This window comes from Physeter macrocephalus, chromosome 16 (assembly GCF_002837175.3).
Source record: "Physeter macrocephalus isolate SW-GA chromosome 16, ASM283717v5, whole genome shotgun sequence".
NCBI classification, from domain to species: Eukaryota; Metazoa; Chordata; class Mammalia; order Artiodactyla; family Physeteridae; genus Physeter; species Physeter macrocephalus.
Window position 1 is genome coordinate 68,900,459 of NC_041229.1, and position 27,916 is coordinate 68,928,374.

The following is a 27,916-nucleotide window of genomic DNA, read 5'->3' on the forward strand; positions in this document are numbered from 1 at the left end:
AATGTAGAAAAAGTATCCTAGAAGTGTGTCAGGGAGTTTATTATTGATAGAATTATGACGTTATTTTTCTAGATTTTAGTGATACTTGTGTTGTGATTCTTTCTACCCTCATTCTAGCTAAGTATTCACCATTACACCTAAGTTTGTATTTCTAATTTTGCTTTTTTTTCTTAAAGAGGTTCCCCTAAATTGTTTAAAGTTCAGGCCCAGCAAAACCTGGGAGGCACAGAATCATGCATGTCAAGAGGATACAGTTTAAAGATGGAAGATGTGTTCTGTTTTAAATGATGCATTGAGGTCATATGGAAGGCAGTTTGACTTGGTGATAAAGGTCATTATTGATGATCATATGAATTTGCGAGTAGGGAGTGGAGGTTGTATATTCTTTTAAGAAAGTGGCTGTGACATCAAACAACAGTATTTTGGAAGGGAAAGCAAGGTCCAGGCAAGTTTTATGTGTATGTGTGTGTATGCTTCAAAGATAGATGCACATCTAAATGTGTTTATATGTGTGTATATATATACATATATGTGTATATATATGTATATACACACATATTTATATAGCACAGAAGGAAAAATTAAAGATAATAGCAAGTGAGGTTAATGCTCACAGTAGCTAGAGCAGAGAGGTAAGGAAATGAGATCAAGACACAAGAGTAAACTAAACAGTAGAATTCAGTGAAGGGGCAAACATCCATCCCTATACACTTAAGTAGTTTTTTTTTTAAAAAAATTGACGTTTAATTGATATATAACATCATGTTTGTTTCAGGTACAAATAATGATTCAATATTTTGTATTTATTGCAAAATAATCATCATAATAAGTCTAGTTAACATCCATCAGCTTACATAGTTATCAAAAAATTGTTTTTTCTTGTGACGAGGACTTTTAAGATCTACTCCCTTAGCAGCTTTGAAATGTGCACTATAGTATTATTGACTACAGTCATTTTGCACACCCCTACCCCCCACCTCTAGCAAACCACCAATCTGTTCTCTGTATCTATAGCTTGTTTTTTTTGTTTTTGTTGTTTGTTTGGTTTTTAGATTCTACAAACGAGTGAAATCATACAGCATTTTTCTTTCTCTGACTTATTTCATTTAGTATAATGCCCTCAAGATCCATGCATTTTGTCACAAATGGCAAGATTTCATTCTTTTTTATGGCTGAATGATATTCGTGTGTGTGTGCACGCACACAACACACATATACCACATTTTCTTTCCATTCATTCATCCATCGATGGACACTTAGGTTATTTCCCTGTCTTGGCTATTTGTAAATAATGCTGCATTTCAGCAGTTGTTTAGTCGTCGCTGTTTTAGCTCTGTGTTGATGCTGAGTATTGTAATTGGTTTTTATAATGCTGGCCCCAAGCATTTCCTCCTAAAACCATGACATACTCTGTGCTTAGTTGGCTCCAAAACAATACAGTTTTAAAAGATTAACTTTTGGATGGTTATGTCTTTTGTGACATAAATGGAAGATACTTATATGTATTAGTTTAACATGTTAAAATCAGTCTTCCCAAGTTCTTCTTCTTTTTTTTTTTTTTTGCTGTACGCGGGCCTCTCACTGCTGTGGCCTCTCCCACTGCGCAGCACAGGCTCCGGACACACAGGCTCAGCGGCCATGGCTCACGGGCCCAGCCGCTCCGCGGCATGTGGGATCCTCCCGGACCGGGGCACGAACCCGTGTCCCCTGCATCGGCAGGCAGACTCTCAACCACTGCGCCACCAGGGAAGCCCTCCAAATTCTTTGACTATATGAAGTGGTTGCCCCAAATTAGAGATATATATCAAGTGTTTTGCTGGTAAGGTTATACAAACTGATTATTACCAGACACTTGGAATACATTTATTTTCCTTTAGCTTTATAGATCTTATGGAAAAGGGTAAAAATTGAGTATCAGATAGGACATTTATTATTACTTTTTTCATTCAATCCACCAATATTTATTAGTTGTCTACTACATGGCAGACATGGGTCTAGGTGCTGGGGGAGAGCAATGAACTACATGGACAAGGTCTCTGCCTTCATGGAACTTGCATTCTAGTGGGAGAGAGAGAAAATAAGAAATAAGCACATATACATGTAATATATTATCAGATAGCAATGTGTGTTGTGAAGAAAAATAAAGGAGAGTAAGATGACAGTGTGGTGGAGGGTGATATGTAGATAATGTGATAGGAAAGCCAGGTAGGATATTTACAAATCACTTTTTCTCAGTATATTTAGAAAATTATTTTATGCAAGCGAAACGGTGTTTACAAAGATCAAACCATTTAAAACTTAATAGGAGCAACATCTATTCACCATAGTTTTCTCATCTCTAAAATTAGCACCTACCCCATAGGTTTGTTGAAGAGTTTAAATAAGATTGTGTGTGTGTGTGTGTGTGTGTGTGTGTGTGCAAGTATAGCCTTGGCACAATGCTTGAGTCATTATCAACTCTTAATAAATGTTGAGTCTCCTTTTTAGCACGACTTTATTTCCTGTTATTTATTTTATATGCATTTATATGAACCAAATAGGTTATGAGTTGACCAAGTCTTCTGTTAAGTACTTTCTTTTCCTGCATATATCTCCAAATTCCAGATTGAAGCTTTTTTCTTCAAATTTAGAGAATACAACTTTTTAACATTGAGGCATAACATACATACTACCAAGTAGAGTAATCTTAAAATATAGTGCTTAATGAATGTTTTCATAGGTATATACATATGTGGTTACCACCCAGATCCAAATATAAAACATTCCCAGCACACCAGAAGAAATCTTTGTTCACGCTTAGAGGCATTACTCCCTCCATATGTTAACGACTATCCTAACTCCTATCTCCATCAATTTTTTGGCCTGTTTTTGAATTTCATATAAATCGAGTTACATGCTATGTTATCGTTTGTATCTGGTTTCCTTTGCTGAAAGTAATGCCTACAAGATTCATACATGTTGTTAAATGTATCACTAGTTTATCCTTTTATAGTTCTGTGTAGTATTCCATAGTACAAATGTATCATTATTTATTCATTCTCCAGTTTATGGTCATTTGAATTATTTCCACTTTGGGGGAACATTTATGATTAAAGCTGTTGTGAACATTCTTATACATCTTTTGGTAGACATATATTAATTTTTGTTGACTATATACCTAGGAGTGGGTTTATTGAATCATAGGGTAGGTATATGTTTGACCCTTAATAGAAACTGCCAAGCAATTTTCCAAAGTTGTACCACTTTATACACCCGGTATTAGTCGTTGAGAGTTCCAGTTGCTCCACATTCTAATCACCACTTCAGATGAGTGTTTAGCCATTCTGTGAGATGTGTAGTGCTGTGTCATTGTCACTTTAATTTACATTTCTTTGATGCTAATGATGCTTGAGTACTTTTCTATATGTTGATGGGCCATTTGGGTATTTTCTTTTTTGAAATTCCTGTTTAGATCTTTTGCCCATTTAAAAAATTGGATTTTTAAAAAATTATTGATTTATAGTAGTCTTTTACATTCTTTATGAATTCTAGATACAAAAACCTTTGCTGGATTTACGTACTGGGAATATCTTCTGCTGGTTTGTGGCTTAACCATTTGCTCTCTAATGATATCTTTTGGTGAACAGAAGTTCTTAATTTTAATGAAGTATATAACTTTTTTTTCTATTAATAGGCTAGTAACTTTAGTTTTTAGTTAGCAGTTTAGTGGCCTTTTGAATATTTTAAAAAATCTTTGCTTATATGAAGATCATGAAGATATTTTCTTCTAGAAGCTTTATAGTTTTACCTTTTACTTTTAGGTTTGTGATCTATCTTGAATTAATCTTTGTTAATGGTGTGAAATTGAGGTCAAGGTTCATTGTTTTTTCATACTAGTTTCCAAAACTCTAGCACCATTGATTGAAAAGGCTGTCTTTTCCCCACACAGATTTTCAGTGGCATCTTTTTCATAAAGCAAGTGACCATATATGTGTGGATCTGTTTTTGGACTCTGTTTCATTAGTATATTTGTCCATCCTTTGACCATTGTCACACTAAAACTTTATAGTAAACGTTGAAATCTTGTTGTGTAAGTCCTTCAGCTTTGTTCTTCTTAAAGATTGAAGTTGGCTATTCTAGGGTCTTTGCAGTTCCATATAAATTTTTGGATTGGTTTGTCGGTTTCCACAAAACGTCTTGCTGGAATTTTGATTAGGATTGCATTGGAGCTATATATTAATTGGGGGGAATTGGTTGTCATAATAATATTGAGTCTTACATAACATGAACTGTGTGTATTTCACCATTTATTTACTTCTTTAAATTTTTTTCTCATTATCATTTTTTAGTTTTCAGTGTAGCTATCTTACCCGTCTTATGAAAGATTTATTCATTATTTGATTTTTGTTATTATATAATAAATGCTGTTTCATAAATTTGATTTTCCATTTGATTGTTATTACTATATAGAAATACAATAGAAAAGTCTTGAACTTGTATCAAAAAACCTTACTAGATTCACTTATTCATTATAGTCGCTTGTTTGTAGATTCCTTTGCATTTTCTACATATATAATCATGTTATCTGTGAGCAAAGACAGTTTTACTTTTTCTGATCTTTATACTTTTCTGCCTTTTTATTGCCTTATTTCAATGGCTAGAACCTCCAATATAAAGTTGAATAGAAGTGAGGACAGTGGACAATCTTGTTTTCTCCCCAACTTCTGGGGAATATATTCAGTATATTGACATTAAAATTGATGTTAGCTGTAGTTGAGGGATGTGTGTGTACATTTTTGGTAGAAGATACCTTTTATCAGATTAAAGAATTTTCCTTCTTCTATTTCCAGATTGCTAAGTGGTTTGTAAAATTATGAATGAGTGTTAAATTCTATCAGATACTTTTTCTGTATCTATTGAGATGATCCTAGGATTTCTCTTTTTTATTTTGTTAATGTGGTGAGTTACTTTGGTTTATTTCCAAATGTTGAACCAACAACCTTGTTTTCTTGGAATAAATCCCACTTAGTCATGTGTATTATCCTTTTTGTATGTTGCTAGATTTGCCTTGCTAAATTATTATTTTTAGAATTTTCATTAATGTTCATGAGAGATGTTGGTCTGTAATTTTCTTTTCTCATAATGTCCATGTCAGGTGTTCGTTTTAGGGTTGTGCTGGCTTCATACAATGACTTAGTATTTCCTTTTTCACTATTTGCTGAAAAAAGTTGTGTAAGATTGGTTTCTGCTACTTTTAATCTGTGGGATCAACTCTTTTTTTCTCTTATAAAATTTATGAAGTAGTCATCAAAATATAGGGTATGGTTGTCTTCTACAGTTGAGGAACCTGAAGCTCAGAGAAGTTAAGCAGGACTAGTCAGCTGGTAGTTACTGATCTGGTATTAAAAACCAGTTCTGTCTTACTTCAAAACCCGTGATGCATAATGTACATGGAGGAAAGCGACTGACCAAGTGGTCATATGGAGGTCTTAAGAAATACTAGAAGTTATTCTTTTGAAAGCTGAGAGAACTTCTTTTGGAAACTTACTTTCTGCTAGTCTAAGAATCACACTCCTGATGGCTGCTTCTTAGCTGTTTGTGAGGGTTGTGGCTTAAAGCAGCTAAGCTTTATAATTCTCAGCTGGCTCTGTCCAACGAAAAGCCTGTCCCTTCCAAAACTGAACAAATCAGTTTTATTTCTCTGTGGTAACAAATGGTTACTTGGAATTTACTGGAATTCCTCTTTTTCCAAATCCACATAATCCTGGCAAAAATTCTTTGGCTTTGTAGAAGTTAAGATATTTCCTAGCATATGATAGGTTCAGAGAGTCAGCTTATCCTATACTGACAGGACCAAGGATAGGGGAAAAAACTTCATACAAGGGAAATATAAGGTGATTTTTTTAAGACTTATCTAGTACTTTATTTCCCCCTTAGTTCAAGCATTCTTATCAGAGAGGCTTTCTTATAAAAATAAAGTTAACTTTTATTTCACGTAGAAGCGTCTTTTCTTTCTGCGGGGTACAAAGTACATGAAAAAGGGGTAGTTGTTTGTTGATCATTAAAAACTTCAGGTTTTCAAACAATTATTTACTAATGACATCTCATGCTGTAGCTATTTATTTTTTATTTTTAGAATTGCATTGGAAATGTTTGATTCCTTTATTATTTTTCAGCAAGTTGTATAAAGTTGTTTAGTCACTAAAATTTATACTGTGCTCATGACATTACTTTATTCCCTTCGTATGAAAGCCTCAATAAGTTTTTCTTGTTTCCAGTTAACTTAATTAGAAAGTCTGGCTCCGTTTGAAACAGCTTCTCATTTTTAAAGCATAAAGCGTTATTTAGTGAAGCCTATAAAAGAATAATATGAGAGAAGGTAATTCTTTTTAGGAGAAAAATGTTCTGTGTTAATAAAACCTCAGAATTTTAGAGCTGAAAACTTTTCTAAGAGATCATTTAATCCTTTTAGTACTTGTGATATTGATATCTTAATGGGATTATTTTGCTGACAAATATAGTATTTATTGCTTTCTAAAATCCTTTGTTAATTATGGGTGCCTCCAACAATGGAGACACAAATTTAATTTAAAGGAATAGATATTATTGAGAAAAACAATTTTTCAGTCTTTCATGCAGTAAAATTTGATGGAGGGCATTATGTATTATGCCAGGTGCTCCTAGGTACACAAATGAAAGCAACACAACCATTGCTCTCAGTAGTCACAATCATTGGAAAAAAAAAAAAAGGAATAGACATTATTTTTAGCCTTGGTCACCTTAAAAATTGGAGTTCAAGTATTGGCCCTTTTTAGTTCTGCTGGTAATAGTAGATCTTATTCTCTTGCCATTCTATAGGTCTAATTGGTTAATATGTGGACTCTAATATTTAGTGAGGTTAATTATTAGTGTGAAATTAAGGATTTCATTTTGGTTTTTATATAAAGCTAGACATAAATAGACTTCATAGTTAATTATTTATGCTGAATAATAAAAGTTTAAGTTTGGGGGTTCTATATATTATTGGGAACACTTGCTCTAGAAGTTGTATTAAAAATTTGATAGAAAAATAGGAAGTTGATTGATTTTATTATAATAATTTTGTGAAACGGAAAAAAAATTTTAAATTATCAAGGTAAACTGTCAAAAAATAAGTATTTAGAAAGGAATGTTTTAATGTTGAATTACTTATGAACTGACAACTGTAATCTTTTGCCTAAGATTAATATCATAGTACAGTGCTTTAAAAACTTTCATAGCAAAGCCTTGTCAGTTTTTCCCATTTTTAGGAAAAGTTTTTAGGGTATTATTTCTTAAAATATTTGTTTAATAAAAAGAAAAATTACTAATATTCCAGATGAAGTTTTCTTTCCAAATGAAGTTTTCTCTTTTAACCTTACTGTGTTCTCGCTTGTAATGTTCAAGTGATATTGTTGCTGGCAAGGTCTCCTGACTAGTGAATTTATTCTCCTATGGTAAATGTTCTGATGTCATTATTTCCTTCTCTGTCTTTTATCATGGCTCAGTCATTTTATGGGAACCTGACACAGTGACAGGCAAAAGGTTAGCTGGAAGAGAAAAGAGGTGAAACTGAAACTAAAAGTGATTCAGTATATACTAAGTTATCAGTTACTACTTGCATATTATCCATGGTAAATTTTATATTTGTACTGGCTTTTCCTTGTGTTTTTAGGAGCCCTGCTTGGAGTATCTCCTTTGGTCATTTAGTTAACAAATCTAAGTGCCTATTATGTGCATAACATTTCTGTGACTATCTAGCTCATTGATTTGTGCTCAAGTGATAGTATCCAATTTTAATATGAACTTTCTAAAACATATAGAGCTTAGCCTTCCCCACATACAGGGCTTAATCTTCCCGACAAATTATATGTGTGTATTTTAATGGCAAAAATAAATGGATTTATTCATATTCTAGCTCTCTGCCATCGGCACGAATAAATAGGTTTAACTATATTTCCTGTTAGCACTTTCTGAAGTTTTATTGAATGAAATGTCTAAAGTGAGTAGTAGATATTATCTGTGTTGCAATTATCTTTGGATTCCAATTACTTACACCATCTCTTTACAGCTGATATTCAAAAATAGTTTCAAAAGTTTGAACAATTTTAACATAAAATTTCTGTTCCGCTTTTGTAACACATTTTTATTTCCTTCAAAGTAATACATACACATAGTTAAAAAATCAAACAGCACTAAAAGATTAAAATGAAAAATTACAGTCCCCTTTCTAGTTCTTCCCCACTCTCCAGTCCTGCTCCTCAGACATAATCACTCTGGATTCTTTTCACTGTTTCTTGTGGTATTTATCTACGTAATTTAAAATAATATGCCTCTTTTGCCAATTTCTTGGCTTAAGTGATTCTTGTATGTTATTGAGAATTTAGGTCTCTTAGAGTCCTGCCCTTTCACTCTTCTTCCATTCTCTTTCTGTAGCTGTGTCACAATTTTAAAATCTATTTTAGGTATTTACATTTTTTGATTATGAAAATATTGTTTACTGTTGAACTAAGTACTTAAAAAAAAAAAGCATCCAGTGTTACAATTAAAATGTCTGAAGCTAATCTGATTTCTCTCTGGAAATTTTTAGGATTTTCTTTATCCTGGTGTTCACAAATTTTGTGATGTTGTGCCTGGGTATATGTCTTTTTTTCAATCATGTGCTGATATTTGATTTTTTTTTTTAATTTAGGAGATTCATATCTTTTAGTTTGGGGAAAATTTCCTGTGGTTTTTAATAATTTCTCTTTTTTTCCTCTTTTCAATTCTTTCTTTCTGGACTTACTATTAATTGGCCATTGATCTCCTATTTTGACAGTGTATCTCTTGGATTAATTGCTTAATTAAAAAAAAATTTTTTTTCTCCCCAAGTCCATCTCTTACGATTTTTGTTTTATTTTTCTTGTTGTCCTTCACTTCATCTTCTCATCCTTCTACTAACTTACAAAATTTTTATCGTAGTTTTAATTTCTCCAAGAGCTTTCTTGTTCTCTGTTCCCATTTCAATATTATGTTTTTGTTTCATGGATGCAGTATCTACTCTTATCTCTCTGAGATTATTAATAACATTTTATTGGTGTTTTCTTCTGTTTCTTTTTCCTGCCATTTCCTAATTTCTTGTGGCTCATTTTAGTCTTTGCCTTTCTGTTGGAAGCTTTCATCAGATCCTTAGAGTCTTCGTTCTCTCAAAAGCAGACTCCAAGATAGGGAGATGATTCTAGGAATTATAATAAGAGAATGGGGAAGTGAGACAGTACAAGAGGAAAACTAGTAAAGAGTATATTGATTGAGTGGATTATTGCTGTGGGCAGCTGGGATTCACTATTACTGGAGACTCTCAGAGAGACTCTATGCTGTCCAGTACTAACCACTAGCCATGTACTGTTATTTAAATTTAAATTACTTAAATTAAATTTAAAATTCAGGTTTTGGTCACACTAACCACAACTCAAGTGCTCAATAGCCACTTGCAGCTAGTGGCTGCCATATAGGACAGTGCAAATATCGAACATTTCAATGCTGGTTTAGACCATGACACCACAGAATTGTCTCACTGAGGTGCAGGGAAGCTGGGCACTTTATCTACCAACATCTGTCCCTTATTGGTTAAAGGTTGCTCCTGGCATTCTTTTTTTTTTTTTTTTTTTTTCACACCAAAACAGTACTTTATTTTGTAAATTTTGACCCATTATTACTCCCATGTTATGTTTTTTTTCAGCTGTCAAGTGTACAAGGTAAAGAAGAAATTTAATTAGCTGGGGGTTGTACCTGGAAAATAAATTTCTTCAACTCCATATACACGTTTCAGAACTGCTGGGTCCCAAGTCCTTCTATGAACTCCTGGGCTGCCAGTATCATGTGCAGCCTACAAAGCTACACTATCTGAATAGCTTATTAATTCTGCATATCAGGTCAATCAATGTGTCAACCTGTAACAGACTGCACACTTTTAACTGAACATGGCAAAATATTCACTCTCTAGAACTTTACATCATCATTTGATGTCAAACAATGAAGCAAATCCCAACAGTATATACAAAACACAGCATTTACAAAAGATTGTTTCCCATACTGATTAATCCAGGCAGCTAACTCATTGGTTTATGCAACTTTTTTGAAGAAAAATAAATCAATTACTAGCAGAACTATTAGTTGATCACTTATCCATTGACAACTTGCATCATTTATTCAGTGCTATATTAAATAATGTATTGGAAGATAGATTAACTAATAGCTCCAAGCCTCCTAACAATTTAAATGAAAATTACAAAATGTTTGAGACCCTGTTTTGGAATACAAAGGGTGTTTGACTTCCAATTTCCATTCTCTGTAGAACAAGAACAGGTCATTCCTTTATGGACATGCATAAAATACATCACATTTTCTGTCCTGTTGATGCTATAAATTCAATACCAATTCTCCACCACATCAGTTATGAGCATAAAGTATATCATGTAACCTCAAATCTCTAACAGTGGAAGGCTTACACAAGAATGGATGCTGCTAGAATAATGCTGCTTCCTTTGATGTGATAACTCAGCATCCATCTCCCTCCCCCTCAGATGATTCTTCAGCATGTTAGAGCAGTGAGGAATGGTTTGTTTTTTTGTTTGTTTTTTGCGGTATGCGGGCCTCTCACTGCCGTGGCCTCTCCCGCTGCGGAGCACAGACTCGGCCACGGTTCACGGGCCCAGTCGCTCCGCGGCATGCGGGATCCTCCCGGACCGGGGCACGACCCCGTGTTCCCCGCATCGGCAGGCGGACTCCCAACCACTGCGCCAACAGGGAAACCCTTGAGGAATGGTTTTAATCCCATACCCAAGTTAGAGTGAAGACATTGGTCACATAATACACATGCTCCATTTTTTAAAAAATTCTGAATCTTAGGCAACTGTTCTCCTGTAACTACTTTACAGTTTCTAAAAGCAGTTAGAATGTAGGGAGGTAAACAAAAAATAAAAAAGACGAGGTCTGATAGGGGAGCAGCCGGATAAGAAAATCAAAAAAGGAATAGTAATTTAAAGTTTATTCCAGCTATAATGCAGGTTATTCTGACTTTCAGGTAGCATCACATGGCATACTTTTGAGTCCATTCCTGAATTATTCTGTTGTACTTATCTCTGTTTTATAGATCCGTGCAATCTCTGGCACTAGGGGGTCATCTGGGTTTGGATCACATAGCAGTGAACAAATGGATAAAAGAAATTTAGAAGTAGTTAAAGCAGGAGACCACTGTGACCTTAGAATGTCGAGACAAATGCTGCCATTACTGTTAATATTTGGATGATAAATTCTTGTTGTAAATGCAACCTTAGGTTGTTTGAAGGGGTAGTCTGTAGGAAATGAACTGTCAAAAAGAATTCACCGCCTTGATATGGGCTATCATTAGGTCCCATAATTGTAGCTTGCCGATGAAACATATCATCCCCAACTGGACCTGCAGAACATTGTGCTGCAGGGTCACGGGCCAAATCACCAAGTTCCTTATTAATCCGTTTCAGCGCCATAGTCTGTGCTTTTCGTTTGGCTCTGTGCTATTTCGGTGTGTGCTCAAAGTTCAGGCCAAAACTCTTGATTATCCCGGCGGCTGGGAAGGATTGTCTCTTTGTCTCACACCAGCTCTGCCAGACACAGGCCCAGAGGGGCCGGGGCCTCCCTCAAGCTGCAGCCTGGCCTCCTCACTGCGCGGCAGCTGGTGCCTCCCTGTCCCTATGGGGCTCACACGCACGACCTCTCCTGGCGTTCTTAACTCCCTGTTAATTCTGGCCTGTGTCAGTCGGCTATCTCATCTCTATTTTCTACTAGGTGCCTGCTATACCAAATGCAGAATTTCTCTAGATCTCTGGTCTCTAGAATTTCTCCAGAGACCAAAATTCTGGTCTGCCAGTCTGAAGGGAAATAGTTGCTTGACTGAACACGGTGGAGGTAGCGTCTTATCAGTATAAATATGTAGGTTTTCAATCAAACTCCCCAGATTTTAGTGGGAAATCTTACCCCAACATTCTATGGCAATTGCTATCTTCAAGTGCTAAGTCTTTGGAGGGGTCTGTGAGTAAATTGACTTCCTATTCTTTTTCCTTACTGTAGACATTTAGGTTTCAATCTTTTTTGATCTGCAAATTACCACCCCTTTGGAGCTTAAGAAAAATTATGATATATAGTGTTTCAAACATACGGAAAAGTATAAAGAAAAATATACGTGCAATTCTTGTAATGCTGTGGTAAACCCAACTAGGCCGTGATGTATTGTTTTGTCTTATCTTTTCTTTTCCCTCCCTCCCTCCCTTCCTTTTCTTCTTTCTTTTCCTTCAATGCCAAGATCTTTTATTTGATTAAATTTTAGGAGACTTGCCAACACTCATTGATATCAAGGCAGCTAAGATTTGTATTGGTTTTTCTCCTCTACTTTGCTGTGTTTAGTTTGGTAATATTTTATTGAGAATTTTATGTCTATTTGCATAAGACATTTTGGCATTTAATGTTCTTTTCTTGTAACATCTGTTCTCATCTGGTTTTGATATCAGGGTAGCACTAGACTTATGAAAAAGTTGGTGAGTGTTACATCTTTTTCTGTTATCTGAAACAGTTTTTACAAGATTAGGATTAGTTGTTCCTTAAATGCTTGTTTGAACTACTCCGTTTGGGGCTAGCTGTATTTTTTGTGTGTGTCACACTCCTTCGTTCTGTTTTAATATTTTTCTTTTTAACACAGAAATATCTTTCAGTTAGGTTCAGTTAGTGTAAGCTTTTTTTGTGTGTCTGAAAGTTTCTTTGTTTAACTCTCACTTTTGAATGATAGTTTACCAAGATGTAGAATTCTAGATTGTCAGGTTTTTTTCTCCTGGGTTTTTCTTCCTCAAATATCTTTAGAAAATTTTCCAAATTTCTTCTTTTTTTAAGTTTGGCATGACCAGGAGGCTTGGGTCTTATCTAAATATTAGGTCTGAAGGTCTAACAAATGGAAATTAATTTTTTAAATGGATATCCCAGTTTCTAATTAGATACCAGCAATATTTATGATAACTTCAAATCCATGTTAGTGGTTAAATTACAGTGTTTATGGTTGAATGTGGAGTATTTACTGTGGAGAAAGTATATGTATGGTCTTGGCTCATTTACTAATAAAATATTTTAACCTTTAATTGAGTATTGCTATAGCATGGATGTTAAGTGTATGTTACAATTACATTCTGTTGTGTAATACTGGGGATGTTTTTATTATTTATATAGTAATAAGGTGAAAAACTGTATACTGTTTAAAAAATATGTGGATAATAGCTATTTCAGATCTTGCATGTGAGCCTATTAAAGCAAAAAAAAGGTTAAATACTCTTTTGTATATGCTGAATTCGCTGCTACACAAAATAGAATGCAATGTCCATGTTTTCAGAGTGCTGGAGTGATTGTAAATAGATGAAGAAGTGCTGAATCAGGCACTCCAGGACTTTGACAGTTGCCCTGGAAACAGGGTGCATTATACTTGCTAGCAATAATCTCCCTCCCTCCCTCCCTCCCTGTTTCTCTCTCCTCCCCCACTCCCTCCCTCCTCTTCCTTTCCTGTTTTTTGATGATGGCAGTGCAAGTTGAATTTGTATACTGATCTAGGCTCACACTTAATGTAAATGATTTTTTTAAATTGAGTTCGATGAAGGAAAATTAAACTATAGTTTTAATTAGACTATATTGTACAGTACCTGAAACTGAAAGGCTAAATAAACTGACATCTTTTAAAGTATTACATTTTCTTAGCATCTGTTATTGAGTTAAGAAGGTAGATTTAAATTTGTAATTTACTAAGTGACCTTGGATAAATTAAGCCCTTTGTTTCTCAATTTTCTCATTTGTAAAATGGCAATGGTAATAGTACCACAACTCCTAGTGGTGATGTAAAGATTAGGTGAGCTAATGTATTTGAGGTGCTGGCACATAGTAACTTCTCAACAAATGTTTGCATATCATCATCATGATCATATCCAAAGTAAAACAACTTCTATACCTCACTATGGCTATTTTAATATACGTGTTACTAAGCAATATAATGTATTTAAAAGAAAAGTGCTGGTAATGACACTTGCAAATAAACAAAAAGAAGTGTATTGTAAATTTTAGATCATATATGTGGTTGAATTTTTTAATTGTATTTACTGCCAGTGTATTAGGTTTTGTAATGATCATTTAGATAGGAGCAATATTCATTGATTTTTAGTGTTTTTGGCCAGTTTCATAGATTTTAAAATAGCTGTAAAGACATAATTACAGTTTTCATACACACATATTTTAGCATTTTGGTGCATGCTGTAGTAGATTGTATCTTCAGCATCTGACAGCATGTAGTGGCAATATTGATTTCTTCCTTATTCAATCATCTAGGAAATACATATTGTGTACCTACTGTGCACCAGATGCTGGGGATATCACAATGAACAAGACAGTCAAGATTCTTGCTGTCATGAAACTGCTGTCATGAAACTTAGAAATCATCATTGGGGAAGGTACTGGGGAAGAGTGATTGGGAAAAACAACACATAAAAGAACAAGATAGCTTCAGAAAGTGTGATAAGTCCTGAGAAAAAAATAAAACAGGCTGGTGGGGTACAGTGTGCCTGGAAGGACTAATTTAGATTGCATGGTTATAGAAGTCCTTTGTAAGAAGATGACATTTGAGCTGAGACTTGAATGATGAGGAGACAGTCTCATGAAGACCTGGTGATGGATTTTCTGGTTAGTGGGAATAGGAGTGCAACTGCTTCTTAGGCCCGATAAGCTTGGCATATTTGAATACTTTAAAAGATGAGTATTGCTAAAGGGTAACGATTGAGTGGAAGAGTGATAAAGGAGATGGTGTGTAAAGATAGGCAGGGATCTATATTTCACATATAGCCCTGGGAATCATTTCTTACTAACTCTGTGAACCTTGATGCCACTAGCAAAGAGAAGTATAGAAAACATGTGGTTGGTGTTAACAATGTGGCTTTTAGGAAACCAAAAAAATATCCACAGAGGTCTTCATTGCAGATTTGGAAGTATAATAAAAGAAATAATCATTAATTTTGTAGGCTCTGGAGATAAATCAGGCCTGACTGATTCCTGGCTTCTTTTTAGTGAAATATCAAGGTATAAAAATTTGTTTTGAAAGCAGTGGAGGAGAAAACTTGTACATAGCACCCTTTCCTCCTATTATATATGTATTTATTATATAACTACATAAATATATTCATATATATGGATATGTGTATACAGAGATGGATATAGACACATATATGAATACTAATAATTTTGGTTGTTTTGTGAATGCTATTACAAGATATGAACCTATCATATTTATATAGAATTACCAACTATGCAGTTTGCTAGTAATTTTCTATTTTGGATTAATGCACTTTGAGAATTAATCTTTCAGTCACTGGAATAGTGAATTAGTCACTCTTTGCTTTACTCACTTTGGTAATTTACTTGAATATCATGGATTTTATGAAGGAATAGACTGATTTGTTTAAGTTTTTCCTTATAAGTTTAACTTCTGTCATGTTGATAGGTGATGTTTCTCTTTCTGTTTCAGGACCACAGGCCACAAGTATCCTTTGCTCTAGTCAACCATCTGGAAATTTTATGCCACTGATAATTTCTAGAAAGATAATAATAGAAAAACATTAGCTAAGTGCCTACTATGTGTATGTGCACAACAATTGATAATTTCTCCTTCTGGGTTGGAGATTAGAATATGAAAAAATATAGTTTTATGCTCTTTCTAGCAGGTGATAATTCTTTTTATTTCACTTTCAGTTGTGATTGCTAGTTCACCTCTGGTATTGAGAAAATTGTCACAAATTTTAAAAAATTATAAACAATTCATGCTTGTGGTTAGCAATTTAAATAGTAGAATAAGAAAAATGGAAAGTAAAACTTCCTGACCCCTGCAGTCTTATTCCCCAGAGATAAACTTTGCTAACAGGTTCTTGTGTTTCCTTCTAGAATTTTAGATGTTTATGCAAGCATATGTAAGGGTATGTTTGTGTGTATAAATTTACATATACAGTGTATCTTCCTTTCCTTTCTCTTCTTACATGTATAGGATCTACAATACTGTTCTGCAACATTTTTGTCACTTAGTACATATTATTGATATCTTTCACAGACCCATTTTGTTCTTTTTTTTTTTTTGGTTGCTTCGGGTCTTAGTTGCGGCATGCGGGATCTTCGTTGAGGCATGTGCAATCTTTCGTTGTGGCGTGCGGGCTCCAGAGCATGTGGGCTCAGTAGTTGTGGCTCACGGGCTCTCTAGTTGTGGCACAGGCTCTAGAGTGCACAGGCTCAGTAGTTGCGGCGCAAGGGCTTAGATGCCCCGCATCATGTGGGATCTTAGTTCCCTGACGAGTGATCTAACCTGCATCCCCTCCATTGGAAGGCAGATTCTTAACCACTGGACCACCTGGTAAATCCCCCATCTTGTTCTTTATAACAGCTGCATGGTAGTCCATTGTTTGAATACAGTGTAATTTATTGACCTGGCTTCTATTGATAAACAGTTTCCTTGTAATTTGTATACTTGCATCGTGTATAAGTTTATCCATAGGCATATGCCTTTAAAAGTTTTAGAGCAGTTGCCAAGTTGTGTTTCGAAATAGTAGCAACAATTTAAATGCCCCACACTGTGTTCCAGTATTTCCCCTTTATATTCTAGCTAATGCACAAAAACAAAAACAGTTGAATGTAGATAGGTAAATTTTAGTGATAAACAGAAAATATTTTTGGTTATGATAAAAGTACCATTTATTTTCTTTTTCTTTTTTTTTTTTTGGTATCTTGTGACATCTTTATAAATACTCACATGGCAAAAGTTGAATTTTACATTTAATCTCAAAGATGGTAGTACAGTGCTCAGCATGCTTGTTAGAAAACTTATACAGGACATGAATGATCTAAAGTGGTTAAAATAAATGATATTTATTTTAATATTTAGTTATTATATGCAAGCTAAAGTTCATGTAATTCAAATAACGATAAGTACATTTTTAGACTTCTCAGTATGGACTTTTTCTGTCATTAAATATGGTTAATATAGTTTTAAAATGAATGATTAAAATGGATTTAAATTTTGCAGATTGGATCAGGCAAGAATCATCAATGGATGCTAAATCCATGGGGAACTTTTAATGAGGAACAGGATATTTCAGTGATTTTAAAGAGTATCCTTGCAGATTGCTTATTAGTTGCAAGGGAAAAAAACAGTAACTATTCAGAGGATAAATCAGACAACACCTTGATCGATGATCAAAATTAATAGCAGTAAGGGGTAGATGGATATCATGTGTTTCCAGATGTGATTCTCCAAGCAGTATTAGTATTTCAACCAAGAATGAATAACCTAAATCTAGTTATGAGAAAAGATCAGACAAACCCCCAAATGAGGAGCATACTATTAAAAACAAAGGTTTATATTCTAAAAAAAGTCAGTGTCTGGGGCTTCCCTGGTGGCACAGTGGTTGAGAGTCCGCCTGCCCATGCAGGGGACACGGGTTCGTGCCCGGGTCTGGGAGGATCCCACATGTCGCGGAGCGGCTAGGCCCGTGAGCCATGGCTGCTGAGCCTGTGCGTCCGGAGCCTGTGCTCTGCAACGGGAGAGGCCACCACGGTGAGAGGCCCGTATACCACAAAAAAAAAAAAAAAAAAAAAAAAGTCAGTGCGGCCGGAGCCTGTGCGCTGCAACGGGAGAGGCCACCACGGTGAGAGGCCCGTATACCACAAAAAAAAAAAAAAAAAAAAAAAAGTCAGTGTCATAAAAGGCAAAGAGAGGCTTTAGATAGGTTTCAGATTAAAGGAGAGTAAAGAGATGTAACTAAATGTAATACCGATTGTAGATTGGATCCTATAAAAACTTATAGGACATTATTGGGTCGATTGACAAAATTGGAACAGGACAGTAGATTTGATACGAGTATTTAGCAGCATTGATTTTTCTGAAGTTAACTGTAGTATGGTTATGTAAGAGAATATCCCTATTCTTATAAATTTAAACTGAAGAATTTAGGGATAAGAGGGTATGATATAAGCAATTTTCTCTCAAAAAGTTCAAGAGGAAAAAATAGAGTATGCATATATAAAGGTGCATATATGATAAGGTAAATAGGACAAAATATTTTTTAAATATTTATTTATTTTATTTTTAAATTTTCTTTTATTACTTTTTTGGCTGCGTTGGGTCTTAGTTGCAGCACGCGGGATCTTCGTTGAGGCATGCGACATCTTTCATTGCCGGACGCGGGCTCTTCCTTGCAGCACGCAGGCTTCTCTCTAATTGTGGTGAGCGGCCTCCAGAGCGCGTGGACTTCTGCAGTTTGCAGCACACGTGCTCTCTTGTTGAGGCGTGAGCTTAGTAGTTGTGGCGCACGGGCTTAGTTGCCCCGCGGTGTGTGGGATCTTAGTTCCCTGACCAGGGATTGAACCCACATCCCCTGCATTGGAAGGTGGATTCTTTACCACTGGACCACCAGGGAAGACCCCAGGACAAAATATTAACAGTAGATTAGTCCAGGTAAAGGACAAACGGGACTTCTATGCACTAATCTTGTTTTGCAACTCTTCTGTAAGTTTGCAATTATGCTCAAATAAAATGTTTAAAAAATGGATTAAAGATCTTTTTAAATAAAAGTGACTTTTAAGAGCTGTTTATAAAATCAAAGATTTTCGATGAGTGGTATTTTATTATGTATTAAGTAGGGAGAAATAATTCCAAAATCTAGCTATACCTCGTTGCCAGAAATGCTAATTCTTTGTTGGAGAGTTTCTCATACAGAACAGTGTGGCTACTATGATTAGCAGGTGTTAAATATTGGGTTACAAACTAAATGTTTTTAGAATCTTGAATTGGGAAAGATTAGTGTGGGCTACATGTTAGGACTCTGAAGAAAGTGCAAAAGTTTGTGTGGTAGTAGTGTTGGTGAGGTGAGATAGAAGAATTGGAAGGAAATGGCTAGAGGAGAATTCAAACTTGGAGAAAGTGAATTTGGAAGTAAATTTCCATGTAAATGCTACCACTGTAGAGCAGTGGTTTCCAATCTTTTCCTTCCTAAGGATACCTGTCTCATTGATTTTAATATTCACTTTTCCCCACCACATTTTAAAACCTCTGAAGTCTGGGTGTGCCTTACGATCAGTGGCATCTGACAATCAGCGTCAGTGTGGATTGAAGTCAGTTCTTCCATAAAAGATTTGTGTTTGCTTCTGCCATAGCGTGGGGGCCCTAGCAACCTGAGACCATTTTAAATTAAATTTAGTGCTTGAGAATTTGGACCACACTGGTAGCATGAATTCAGATTACAACTCTGTGTTAGTTCTGGATGGCGGTTCAAATTTGAAGGGGAGTCTTCCCCCCGCACCCCCACCAACCTAGTGCCAAAGTTAGGAAGACAAGTTTCTGTGCTGTTGCTTTTCGTATAATAGGTTTCTCTTTTTCTCCTATATACTTTCTTTTTTTTTTTCTATATACTTTTGTCATAGCTTTATTATAGGGTTTCCTATTAGACTCCCTATATTGGGCATTTTTTGTTCTTAGATGTACATAAAAATAATGGTGATAAAAATACCTTTTTTTCCCTTCCTGGCTAACTTTCATATCCTTACTATTTGGATATATGTCCTTAATTATATTATTCCTATTCATGGTTTCACAATATCTTTAATCTTGCCTGACCCAGAGGAATCCCTCTAAAAGTAAAATAACACTCTACATTTATAGTTCAAGCTCCCTTAAGCCATTTATCTTGGTGAGAGGTTGCAAAGTAGTCACCGTCAGTTTTTGGTTTGGAAGACATTTGGGGCAACATTGTAGAACAGGTGAATGAGTGTACATATGCCTTGGAGTTAGTCCTGCTTTTGAATCCTCTGCAACTTACTTTTGCATGTTACTTAACCTTTCTGAACCTTAGCTTCCTCATCTAGAGAATGGATATGATAATACCACTCTTATGATGTTATTGTGAGCCTTCCATGAGGTAGTATATGTAAAGGTCTAGTGTGGCATCTGGCACAGATGTGGTGCTGAATAGTTGATTGATTTTTTTGGGTTGACTGTAATAGCTGTTGTTTTTGGTTTCTCAGGATATTCCCTTCTACTCAATCCCTCTTCTTTTAGAAATCTGTCTTGCCCACCCATTCTCCCCCTACACTTCCACCCAAGCACCAAAGGGATGGGCACATTACTCATCCTGGTGAGCTAGGTTAATCCCGTTGATACAATAGTAGGTCTAAGTCTGAGTGGGCATGTGACCAAAGTCCATCAGAGTCTTGTCCAGCCAGAGATTGATATGCATGCGTTGGAGGAACGGAACTGCTCTTTACACTGCTATTACGAGTGTGAGATTTAGACTATGAAGCTTTTGGCAGCCATCTTCCAATTCCATGTGGAGAAGTCCTGCTTAAATAATAAAGCTAAGGGGAAACTACCAGGGATAAGAGTTGGGTGTGGGGGGAGGGTGGTTAGGGAGAGACATACACACACACACACCCCAACCAACTGAAGGAGACTTACTTCCATTTTTTTGAGGCCCTTCTTTCTACAGTTTTTCTTTCAGAACTATGCCAATTTCCTGCCCAGCTTTATAAGCCAATGAATGCCCCTTTTGCCTTAATGTGGGTTGAGTTGGCTGTCACTTGCAATGCAGATTTCTGATGGGTATGATAATGATATTATTTTCCCCAAGAATATTTCCTGTTCAAAGAACTGCCTTTATTGCTTCCATGCTGAATATTCAAAAACTAATGTTTAACAGGCCATTAAAATGGGGGATAAATATCTGGGGAAAGAAATAAAAATTATGAGTTTTTAAAGGAATATCCCAGAGTTTAAGCTATTTTCCATGTCATATGATTCTTCCCAGTGATGGTACAGAGAATATTGAAAGTAAACTTCTATTCAGATGTGCAAAGAAAAATTGCAGTGTAATTTTAATTAGAAACTGTTAGTCACATTTAGAAGCTCTGATTAAAGATATAATGGGCAAAAGGGGTGAAGTTACATTTGCAGTTTTTTGTGGGTTGGATCTTCATTGCTTTTGCTTCTTAAGGATCTCAGATAGAATGAGCAGGGCCTAACTGGTCTGAAGCTTAAGGGGTGATCCAGAATGCAAGTGAGAGGACCAGAAGGGTAATGAATCAGTGATAGCATTCACAGCTGGTAAAAATGCTCTTTGTGTTCTCATTTGGGATAGTTACTCTGGATAGGGGCCAAGGATCATAATATGGCCACATGCAAGTTTGCAATTTGATTAGACTTGAGAACATGTTAGGGAAGGAAAGAATTTCCTTTAAAATCATGCTGCACACTGAATACTTAGAGTGGTAGAAATGATTTAAGCTGAGAAGCCAAGAAAAAATTTAGTCATTCTTCCAAGTCTAAGGATAGCTGTATCCAGAGAATAGTGTGTAAACTCCTACCATTTGTACTTCTGTTTTCTTTTCTTTGTGTGTGTTAGTATTTAAATTTTACCCAAGATAGGAAAAGTGGTTTATGTGGGTGTGCAAGAGATGTGTTAAAAGTAGATCATAATCCTATGGATTGACTTAAGTAATTTTCTTTGCAAGTGGTTGCATAGGAGTATTAAATACAAGTCCTTCTACTAATGTCATATTTAAATAATGCCTTAATATAATATAATGTCTTAGTGAACTGCTTGATTATACTAGAGATTGTCCCATGATTCCTTTAATGTGCCTCATAAAATTGTACGAAAGAATGATATTGAGATCCTTTACTGTCAGGCACATAGACTTATTTCATTTAGTATTTATTTAAAAAAATTTGATTACCAGTTATATGTAGGACACCATGATAAATACAAAAAATACAAGAAATAGTCTTTGCTTTAGGCCAATTACATTCTCAGAGAGAGTTAAAATATTTATACAAATATCTGTTACTCAAAGCATTGTATATCAAATATCTTGTGTGGAGTATAAGTGTTTTAAGTTCTGAACTCTTGTATAGCAATTTTCATTAGGTAAAGATGGTAAAGAAAAACACTACAGGCAGAGGAAATAGCATATGTGATGGGAAAAATCTCAAGTACTATAATTTAGTTGGATTTCAGGGTGTTTCTACTGCTGTTTTGCATTTCAAGAGTTGTGGGAGAACACCAGTTTTACCACAACCTGGCTAGTACTGGATGGTGGTAGTGGTTGTATGTATGCAACTGTTTTTTTTAAATGACTGTAGCAGGTTGTTTGGTTTTGATTAAAGGGGAAGCCTACTTTCTTAGCATCCTAGTTAATCTAACCTGTGATCATTTTTCATTACTTTGACATGTTCTAGTCCAGGGGAGGGGATGGTTAGATTCAGAGACACTATAAATATCTAAGTTTGTGTGTGTGTGTGTGTGTGTGTGTGTGTGTGTGCGCGCGCTATTTGTATTGGTCTTGGCAGGTTGCAAAGTGAACATGATAACATTCTTCCTTTGGCCCTATTTTAAGCTTGCTTCTCTATTTGTGGATCTAAGTTATATTTGTGGATATAAAGGCAAATATTTATATAGCTTTGAAATTCATGTTTATTATTGAGCCCTTGAAATATGGCTAGTGTGGTTGAGAAATGGAACTTTAAGTTTTATTTAATTTTGATTAAATTGTTACATATGGCTAGTGGCTATTGTATGGGACAGCACACTTATAGAGCTTAAGCAGTTTTGACTTCTTTTTAGCTCTATGGTGTTGAGAAGGGATGACCAGATATTATTTTCACTCCCATATGGTAAAGTAAACACAAATTTAAAATAGAATATTATTTTAAATTTATTTAAATATGTTTTTGGTGGTTACACAAATTTTGATATTGTCAACTTACTCATTAGTTAATAGTTGATCGATTACTTATACTCTTCCTAATACCAAATACTGTATGTGAATGTTAGGAAGTGATATAACAATATTCATAATAGGATTATTAAAATAGTGATGAAAGGAAAGAGCCATGTAATAAAAGAAGGCAGGGGACTTCCCTGGTGGTGTGGTGATTAAGACTCCACGCTCCCAATGCAGTGGGCCTGGGTTTGATCCCTGATCAGGGAACTAAATCCTACATGCATGCCACAACTAAGAGTTTGCATGCCACAACTAAGGAGCCAGCGAGCCACAACTAAGACCTGGTGCAACCAAATTAAATAAAGAAATAAAATTCCTTAAAAAAAAAAAGAAGGCGGCAGAATAAGGGCAGGAGGGGGAGAAAAATCTAGAAAAGTCTAGGTGGAGATTAGTCGGGCAAAAAATCTATCTGTACCAACTGTCAGAGTAAAAAGAGAAATCCAATTAAAAAAATAACACCTTTGTATAGTAAAAAGACATGCCTTTTGGTCAAGAGAGAAACTTTTCTGTAAGATGAAACACAGAGAGAAATTTATTGAATTTTATAGAGGGTGTTGAATAGCATAATGGATGGCATCATTTCATAGCAATTTTATAAATGATGGGAGACATTTTCATCTACTGTTTATAACATCAGACCTCAGTAAAAATTTTTGAAGACCTAAAGTCTGCCAACGACTGTGTGAGTGAGCTTAGGAGCAGATCCTTCAGCCCTGTTGAGTCTTGAGATGGCTGCAGCCCTGGCTGACAGCTTGACTAGAGCCTCATGAGAACTGGAGCCAGACGCACTCAGCTGGGCCACTTTCAGATTATTTACCCACAGCTCTGAGATAAAAAGTGTTTGTTTTAAGTTGCTCACTTTGGGTGTAACTTTTTTACACAGAGGAGATCACTAATATTACATACTTACTATATGTTTATTATGCTATGCTTTTTTTTAAGATGCAGGTACTTGATATGAAATGTTAAATAAAAATTATTTATGAAAATATATTTATATTTACTTGAGTTGAAGGTATAGTTAGAAAAAGGGTAAAAATAAGGTACTTAAACTAGCCAACCTAAATGGCTATTTGAATGAACGAAAAATAGCTAATGATAGCAAACATATATTGAACTTCTTCTGTGTGTCAGAAACTGTGCTAAGCATACTATGTGCATTATCTCATTTGATCCTCACAAAATCCAACGAGGCATTTCAGGCTTTAAGAGGTTAAGTAACTTTCCTAAAGTTATATAGCAGATGCATTTGGGACTTAACCCCAAATCTCTTTGACTCCAGTTTAGCCAGTGTACTATACTGCCATCAGAGAACTTTTCAGATGTAGAAATCCATTTACCAAGCATCTGAGGAATTCTTTTTTTTTTTCCATTTCATTTCATTTATTTATTTGGCTGCATTGGGTTTTCGTTGCTGCATGGGGTTTCTCTGGTTGCGGTGAGCAGGGGCTACTCTTCGTTGCGGTGCACGGGCTTCTCATTGCAGCGTCTTCTCTTTTTGCGGAGCACGGGCTCTAGACGCGCGGGCTTCAGTAGTTGCAGCATGCGGCTCAGTAGTCGTGGCACATGGGCCCTAGAGCATGTAGCCTTGAAGTAGTTGCAGCGCGTGGGCCCAGTTGAGGCACACAGGCTCTAGGGTGCACGGGCTTCAGTGGTTGTGGCTCGCGGGCTCTAGAGCGTTGGCTCAGTAATAGTGGTGAACGGGCTTAGTTGCTCCGTGGCATGTGGGATCTTCCCGGACGAGGGCTCGAACCCATGTCCCCTGCATTGGCAGGCGGATTTTTAACCACTGCTCCACCAGGGAAACCCCTGAGGAATTCTTAAATTTTGATGGATGCTGGAGATGTAATGATGAAGAAAGTGAGACACAATCTCTGCTCTCACGGCATTTATATCTTGTGAAGGGAGTAGACATCAATATAATAAGCACATATTTATAAGCTGAGGGAAGTGCTGTGATGGTGGGTTCTGTGAGATCCTTTAAGAAGAGCCTATCCTGTTGCAGGTGAGTAATGGCACACTTAAGGAGCTGAAAGAAGGCTGATGTCATTGTAGCACAGAAATCAAAAAGAAGAGTGGTGTGAGATTAGGCCAGAAATATATGCACGGGCTGGACTGGCCAGGCCTGGGAGGGTGGCCTTTCGTTCTCCCTAAGAGGCATGAGAAGCTATTGAAAAGTTTCACGTAATAGATGTCAGGGCTTTCTTTTTGAAAAGATCAAATATGGACAAATAGAATATAGAGGTACCAGAGTAGCTACGGGGAGATTATTAGGAAGCTGTTGCAATAATCAAGCTAAATAAGATGGACTAGCGTGATGGCAAAAGTCTTTTCAGAAAGGGAAATAGATTTGAAAATTGGTTACAAGATAAAATCAACAGGACTTGGCAATAGATTGATTATCAGGGGTTGGGGGAGAAGAAGGTATCAAGGACGAATGAAATATTTCTGGCTTGCCTATCTGGATGCATGTTGATGCTGTTTATCAGGATACAGAACATCGGAAATGGGACCGGTTTGGTGGTAAAGCTCACTAGTTAGCTCTTGCTGAATTTGAAATACCTTTGAGTCATTCATCTTGAAATCTTGAGAAGCATATATTAGGTTAGGTCTCAAAGAACTCTGGACTGGAGATAAAAATGTTCAAAACATGGGCAAGTAGATGGAAATTGAAGTGGTGGGTAAGAATGCCTTGTGAGAGCTAGTGAGAAGAGAGTCTAGAAATTGGGGAGCACCAATATTAACTGGCCAAGCCAAAGAGAATAAGTGACAAAGGAGACAATAGGAGGGTTTTTTCACTCATTTACTCATCCATTCAACAGATATTTGAGTGCCTACTGTATATCAGGCAATGTTATAGGATCCAGGGATATAGCAGTGGACAAGACAGTCAAAGTCTTTACTCTCATAGAGCCTGCACTATAGTGGACAATATGTAAATAAACTAAGTTATTCAGATAGGGACAAGTGCTAGAAGGAAATAGAAAAGGATTATGTGGTAGCATCTGAGATGGGGAAGACTAAAAGAGGAACAAGGTTTTTGATGAAAATAAGTAACTTTGTTTTGACCATGCTACTTTTGAGGTGTCTGATAGCCAAGTGGGTAACAGTGCCTGCTGCATGCTAGTAAACAGCACTGGCATTCACCCAGTTTGGCAGTCGTTCTTTATTCCTTCTTTTTGTCTTATATCCCATATGCAGTCCCTTAGAGTAACTGCTGACAACTGTCTTTAAAACATATGCCCAATCTGATTACTTTGATAACTGGTATGATCTCTTTGGTGCAAGTCACCATTTCTGCTTACCTAGACTATTACAGTAACCTCTTCTCTGGCCTCCCAACTTCTAATTGTGTTCCTATGTAGTCCGTCTTTCACACTGCAGCCAGAGTGATCTTTTAAAAATGAATATCTTACAATGTCGCTTCCTTGATTAAATGCTCCAGCTTTTTTCCTATGAAGTCTAAACACTTTACCATGGCTATAATGCTCTATTAGATCTGGTCTCTTTCTCCTTTTCTGACTTCATGTTCAAATGCGTTTCACTCTGTTTCAGCTACACTGTCCAGGACTCTTTGCTGTCCCTTCAGGTTGTCAACATTATTCCTGAGTTTAGGGTATTTACATTTGCTGTTTCTTCTGTTGAACTTGCTCTTCCTACATATTTCCACAGAGCTTGTTCTCTCACTTCATACCAATTTCTGTTCAGGTGTGACCGTATGAGGTTTTTTTCTTACCATCTCTCCATGCCTGCCTATCATTCTATATTTCCGTTACACATTTTCTTTTTCTTCATTCCACTTACCCGCCCCCCCACACATTTGTTTATTATCTTTCTCCCTATCTAAAATTCAAAGACTTTGTCTTATTTATCTCTGTATCCCAGTAGCCTAGAATAATGCCTGGTGCATAATGTGTGTATTCAATAAAGATTTGTTGAATGAATGAATATATAAGTCTAGAGCTCAGGGGAAAGTTCAGTGCTGAAATGTAAATTTAGGAGTCAGTAGCATATAGATGGTTTTTAAAACCATAGGAGATTATCAAGAGACAATGTGTAGCCATAGCAGAAAAGGAGACCCAGATTTAAGCCTCGGGCTACTTTTCCATTTATAAAGCAGAATAGAAGGACCCAGGAAATTAGGAGGAATACCAGAAGAGGTACATCATTGAAACAAAGAGAGGAAATGTTCTAAGGATACAGCTGTGTTGAATGTCCCTGAGAGGTTGACCAAGATGAGGTTTGTGAATTAACCATTGGATTTGGCAAGTTGAAGGTTGTTTTATGGCCTTCAGGAGTTATTTCAGTGGGATGGTTGGGACAGAAATCAGATTTTAATAGAAGAAGGAATGAAGGTTGAGAAGTAGAAAGAGCCAAGTAGAACTCTTTTGAGAAGTTTTTCTGGTAAGGGGAACAGAGAATTGGGAGATTACTGAAGGAAGGAAATGAAGCCAAGGGAGGGCTTAAGCACTCCCCAGAATTTCCTGAATTTGGGATCCATCCATCTTGGTTATCGCCTCTTATCTTATATTGAGGTTGAGCTGTCATCAGTTAACTGGAGGATTTGTTTATAATGCCTTTTTTCAAGGTGGTAAATCCTAGCTTCCTCCCCAAACCTTCTGTTTACCAAGGTGCTTTTTCTTCCTCCATTTCATTAGAGTCCTTGGTAAATGCTTTCTGTTTAAGTGATAACTTGCTAGTAAATTAAGCTTTTTCAACTGTTTGCTTTGCTTGATGATTTTATTGCATTGTATAACCATCATAGATACTTTCAAGTGTCAACAATAGTAGTAGTAATTGTAATAAGATGCTAACGTATATGACATTTACTTTGTACATGGGACCTTTTGAAGAGATTTACGTGTATTTATTGAGTTAATATTTCAAAACAACCCTGGGAGACAGGTGCTATTTTTTTCTTTTTGTTTTGTTTTGTATTTTGTTTTTTTGCGGTACGCGGGCCTCTCACTGCTGTGGCCTCTCCCGTTGCGGAGCACAGGCTCCGGACGCGCAGGCCCAGCGGCCATGGCTCACGGGCCCAGCCGCTCCGCGGCATGTGGGATCTTCC

At 36.1% G+C, this 27,916-nt stretch overlaps 1 protein-coding gene and 1 pseudogene across 4 annotated transcripts in view; one reads left to right on the plus strand and one right to left on the minus strand.

Annotated features, from left to right (window-relative positions):
* PDE3B (phosphodiesterase 3B) overlaps positions 1-27,916 on the plus strand; it is a 170,472-nt gene that overhangs the window by 27,169 nt on the left and 115,387 nt on the right. The window lies entirely within an intron of this gene.
* On the minus strand, positions 11,066-11,521 carry LOC102988022 (ubiquitin-conjugating enzyme E2 D3-like; annotated as a pseudogene).